Genomic DNA, 6,000 nt, shown 5'->3' with positions numbered 1-6,000 from the left:
CACTTTCCACCCCACAAAAGCCTCCATATTCAGTGGATCATCCTTGGCCATTTCTGCCATCTCCAGTGTGATGCCATCACCAAACACATCTTCCCCTCCCCATTCACCATTCTAAAGGGACCGTTCCCTCCATGACAGCCTGGTCCACTCCTCAATCACCCCCAAGCCTTCCCATGGCACCTTTCCATGCAAGCACAGGAGATGTAACACCTGACTTTTACCTCCTCCCTTCTCACCATCCAAGTCCTTAGACACTCATTCCAAGTGAAACAGCAATTTACTTATATTTCGTATACTGTGTTTGCTATTCAGAATGTGGTCTCCTCTACACTGGGAAGACCAAACACAGATTGAATGACCACTTTGCAGAACACTTTCATTCAGTCCACAAGTGCGACTCAAGATAATAGGTGGGACATAACACCACTTTATCAAGATAAGCCACATTCAAACCTCAGTGTGTAACAATGGCCACACGTTCAAAAACTGTATGAACACACCAGGGCATCTATGATCACCTGACCGAAACCAAGCCTGATACTACACTGTATCACCCTGTTGTGCTGTATAGAAAAACAGAAAAAGCATAGAAAAATGTATGGCACAGAAGGAGGCCATTCAGCCCATCATGTCTGTGCTGCCAAAAAAAAGTTATCCAGCCTAATCCCACCATCCAGTTCTTGGTCTGTAGCCTTGTAGGTTACAGCACTTCAAGTGCATATCCAAATATTATTTTATATGTGATAAGGACTTCTTCTCCAACACCCTTTCAGGCAGTGAGTTTCAGACCCTCACCACTCTCTGGGTAAAATAAATACTCCTCAAAGTCCCTTTAATCTTTCTACCAATTACTTTAAATCCATGCCCCCGATTACTGACCTCTCTGTTAACGGAATAGGTCCTTTCTATCCACTCTAACTAGGCAACTCATAATTTTATACACCTCAATTAAATCTCCCCTCAGCCTTCTCTGTTCCGAAGAAAACAACCTCAGCCTATCCAATCTTTCCTCATCGCTAAAACGGCACTTTAGGAAGCATAGGAATGTTTACTGAAAAGCAGTGTTACTAAAAAGACTCCAGCAAAACCTGAGCACTACTAATTTAGTTAGGGTTATTGTCATTAGAAATTATTCTTTCTAAACAGGACACTATTAGTAAAGGAATATTCTGAAAAAGAGACCTACAACAGTCTCATCCATGAGTATCAAACAATATTTAGTCTTTTTTCAAAAAATAAATTTTAAATGATATCTTTGTATTTTATTTGACAGCAACTGCTCTGCTAGGCAGCGCTGCTGTCTTCAAACTGATTCCAACACTTGGTGCTGAAATGTGACACTTTGTCTCAGATTCTAGCATGTCCCACTGAAAACAATTAGAAACAGTCTTCCTGCATATTAAAACTGAAAGCCCAAACCACATGGTCAGTCTCAGAGAATTAGAAACCATAAAAGACTCGTCAGAAGACAGCCGACCACAACATATTACAAAGTGGGAAAATTACTTTAAGGTGATTTTTTATTCTCTTTTTCTTTTCGACTAAATATGTTTTAAACATGTACTCAAAAGTACAGTATCACTATTTTGGGACCCTTACTTCAAGGTATCTTCTTTTAATTTATTTTGCTTTAGTTCAAAAGCATACATCAGCATGTATCCTTAATTTACCTTTACAAAACTATCAAGGACAGACACCAAGCAGCTCACTCAGCTTTTCCCTAAAGCAAAAAAAAACTAGATGGCACATCACTGGGCAATTGGATTATGCCTTCCTGTCAAGGCAAAACTTTTGGACGAGTGAAGAAAAACATTGCTACACCCTGAAAACTCACTGGAATGAACTGAATTCTCCTTTTACAAGTAAGAAAGAAATGTCTTTCACGAATAAGACCCTTAACAGAAATAAGCAAGAACTAGCGGGTTTGCAATATATGAAGTTCCTGTGGCTTTTTGGTACACGGCAGTGCAAGCTCTCAGGTAATGGTATTTCAGAGGGGCAGCAGGCATATTTACTTTCCAATGCTGCAATCATGGTTCTGCGCACCTCTTTGCAAATGTAGGTTTAGCATTCAACTTCAGTTCCTGGGACAGAGCAGCATTGGAAGAGGCCTGGACACAGGTAGGGAGTGCAATGTGATACAGAGGAGACTTAAAATTAAATTAAATTAAATAAATTTATTTTATAGCAAAAGTGACTATAAACAAAGAAACAGGTTGTTTCTATCTCCTTGACCTTTGAAAATATAGATATTCAAAAGCCTGCTACGTTCTCAAATGGATAGTTCCAAATGTTTCGCTAAATTGTCAGTGCATTGGTTTTGGGCTAAATATGTGTTGTAGCTAACAAAGTGTATTTTTTCAAGTACTTTTCACATTTTAACGTGAATAGCAGCAGGCAGAATTCTGAATCCTCTGAGGTAACTTACTAAATAGTTTAACAAGTAACAATGACTATTCAAAATGATTTGCAGTCTGTTTAACTATGCTTGTTCATTCAATTTCACGAAACTTAAAACAAAATGCAGTGGATGTTGTTTTGGTTGCGTGCTAAGGAGCACTCCTTCCACCCCCATTATAATAAATACTTGCTTCCTGGGCTCCTCTTCAGCTGAACTGCCAGCTGAAAATGTGCAGAATGTGCACATTCCACCCAGTTAGGTTCTAAAATGCATTTAAGGAGAAGCTAGATATGTACACGAGGGAGTAAGGAATAGGAGGATATGTTGATCGAGTTACATGAAGTAGGGTGGGAGGAGGCTCAGGTGGAGAATAAATACCGGCATGGATCTGTTGGACCGAATGGCTGTAAATACTATAAATTCTATGTAAAATGGAATCAGGATCTGATGTATGTCATAGATTCACAATTTGCATATTAAAAGGACTACTCTGGTAGAGGTTACAGCTGTCCAGGAGTTGACACTTGGGAAGATAGCTTTGGTCACAATGTTGGCAGGAACAGGACAGTAAGTCATACCTCACTGTTTTGGAGCACTACCATCCTTTCTGTGCCAAGCAGGAGACCTCAAAATCAACCACAGCCCCCAGGGTTGCTTGTAGAAGCATTCAGGAAAATGCACTTTCTGGAGACTCCTGGGAGAATCAATAATGGTTGTCAACACTAATTCCCTCCCTAGACATCTCCACCTTTCTTTCCTCCTTTGAGGCCTTCCTTAAAACCACCTCTTGGACCAAACTTTTAGTCACCTTTCCTAACATCTCCTTCTTTGTCTCACTGTCACTTTTTGATGGATTACGCCTCTGCGAAGCAGCTTTGGATGTTATTCCATATTAAATGCAAGTAGTTGTTGTTACTGCAGGTGAATTCTTCCCGGTGTCCTGGCCAATATGTATCCCTCAACCATCATTAACAGATAATCTGGTCATTATCACATTGCAGTCAGTAGAACCTTGCTGTGCACAGTTTGGCGTTCATGTTTCCTATGACATTGGTTGTTGAGTGTTTTGGGATGTCCTGAGGCCATGAAAGGTGCTATATAGGCAAACCAAGTGAAGGATCAGAATGTGGAATAATGTTAAAAAGACAAAGTTAAGGGCATTCTATCTGAATGCATGCAGCATTTGCATGATTTGAAGGCACAAATAGAAGTAAGTGAGTATGATTTAATTGCCATTACAGAGACGTGGTTACAGGGCGACCAAGACTGGGAACTGAATATTCAAGGAGATTTGTCATTTAGGAAGGATAGGCAAAAAGGAAAAGGAGGTGTGGTAGCGCTCTTAATAAGAGACAAGGTCAGTACATTAGTGAGAGAGGATCTTAGATCGAAGGATCAAGATGTAGAATCAATTTGGGTGGAGCTAAGAAACAACAAGGGGCATCAAATATTGATGGGAGTTGTTTATAGGCCACCAAACAGTAGTGGTAATGTAGGGCACAGTATAAATCAGGAAATTAGAGGTGCATGTAATATGGGATGACTTCACTTTACGTTGTGATGGAAAGCACACCTGCTAAATGGAAATATATTCATTTTGTCATATGGGATACTACTTGAAACTTTTTTACCGGACATTGCAAAGAACTTGTTTTAAAAAAACAGAACTGAACAGCTGAAAACATGGTTGCACATTTGCATTCTGACAGACAGTTGAATAGAGAGACAATGGGAGTGCTCACTGATTCAATTAGCAAGATGAGTTTTGTCAATAGTGATGATGAAAAAACACCGACAGCTTTTGACTTTGTAAGAGACAAAACTCCATCCCCCACTAAGTATGTCTGGGAGGGTCTGAAATCCAACCACCCTCCAAGAAGTGACTGGTTCAAAAAGAGATGGTTACATGACCTACCTGCTGGTAAGACTGGGGTTTTTTGAATTGTACCACACAGAAACACAGACTGCAATTTGGACACCAAGGAGAAGATATATCTCTCTCTCTGTCGCTCTCTCTAGCAAACTCCCAGGGAACCCACGGTGGCAGCTTAGACTTCAAGACTGCAGACAAAGCCCCTCTTCGGACTTCTGGTACCAGAGAAGAAAGTCTGAAATTGTGCACTGGGCCCAGTGAAAACTCCAAGACCTTCACTTCAATCAAGGACTCTACTGCTAGGATACTAATAACCGTATCTGTATTCCATTTATTACAAACTCTACTTCAACCACCCCCGCAATTTTTCTCCCCCTCTATATCTATTTGTGTGTGTGTGTGCACCTCTCATATGCATGCGAGTGTAGTTGTATTGCATATTTTAGTAATTTTAGCCGGGTTGGAGTGATAAGGCTAATAAACACATCTTTCTTGTTTAAACGCAAGAAAACCTGTCTGATTGGTTCATTTGCAATTACAATTAGAGTGCAGTGAGCAAGGGCTCACTGAGGGGGTAAGGTAAAATCACTGTGTTTTATAAGATAAATGCTGTTATGGCCAAAGGGGCAGGAAAGGGGCAAGAGGAGAGCCTGAGACCCCTTCCTCACCTGTTCATAACAACATATAGACTGGGTAAACCTAATCAACACTAATGCTGTGGAGGGTGACTTCCTGGAGTGTGTATGAGATGGGTTTCTTGAGCAGTACATTGAAGAACCAACAAGGGAGAGGGCTATTTTAGATTCAGTATTATGTAATGAGAAAGGCTAATTAATAACCTTGCTGTAAAGGAGCCTTTGGGAAATAGTGACCGTAATATGATAGAATTTTACATTAAGTTTGAAAGTGTTATCATTCATTCTGAAACTAGGGTCTTAAATCTGAACAAAGGAAACTAGGAAGCTATGAGGGGCAAGTTGGCTATGGTGGATTGGGAAAATACACTAAAAGATTTGACAGTAGACAGGCAATGGCTAGTATTTAAAGAAGTATCACATGGTCCACAACAACTACACATTCCTCTTTGACACAAAAACCCAACAGGAAAGATGAATCAACCATAAAGTTAAAGATTGCATTAGATCAAAAGCAGTGGCTTATAAGGTTGCCAGAAAAAGTGGTAAGCCTGAGGATTGGGAGCAATTTAGAATCCAGCAAAGGATGACCATGAAACTGATAAAGAAAGGGCAAAGAGCATATGAATGCAAGCTAGCGAGAAATGTAAAGGTGGACGGTAAAAGCTTCTTTAGGTATATGAAAAGGAATAGGACAAATTTGGATCTATAATAGGTGGAGACGGGAGAATTTATAATGGTGAATCGGGAAATGGTGGAGAAACTAAACAATTATTTTACGTCTGTCTTCACGGAGAAAGATACAGAAAATTTCCCACAAATACTAGGGAAAATACTTGTGAAAATGAGGAACTGAAAGAAATTAGTATTAATAAAGAGGTAGTACTTGAAAAATTAACAGGATTGAAGGTTGATAAATCCCCTGGACCAGATGAGCTACATCCAAGAGTGTTGTAGGAAATGGCTATAGAGATAATGGATGCATTGGTGGTTATCTTTCAAAGTTCTATAGATTCTGGAAGGGTTCCTACAGACTGGAAAGTAGAAAATGTAACCCCAAAATTTAAGAAAAGAGGGAGAGAGAAAATAGG

Source organism: Heterodontus francisci, chromosome 32 (genome assembly GCF_036365525.1).
Source record: "Heterodontus francisci isolate sHetFra1 chromosome 32, sHetFra1.hap1, whole genome shotgun sequence".
NCBI classification, from domain to species: domain Eukaryota; kingdom Metazoa; phylum Chordata; class Chondrichthyes; order Heterodontiformes; family Heterodontidae; genus Heterodontus; species Heterodontus francisci.
Note: the sequence above shows the minus strand (reverse complement) of the source record.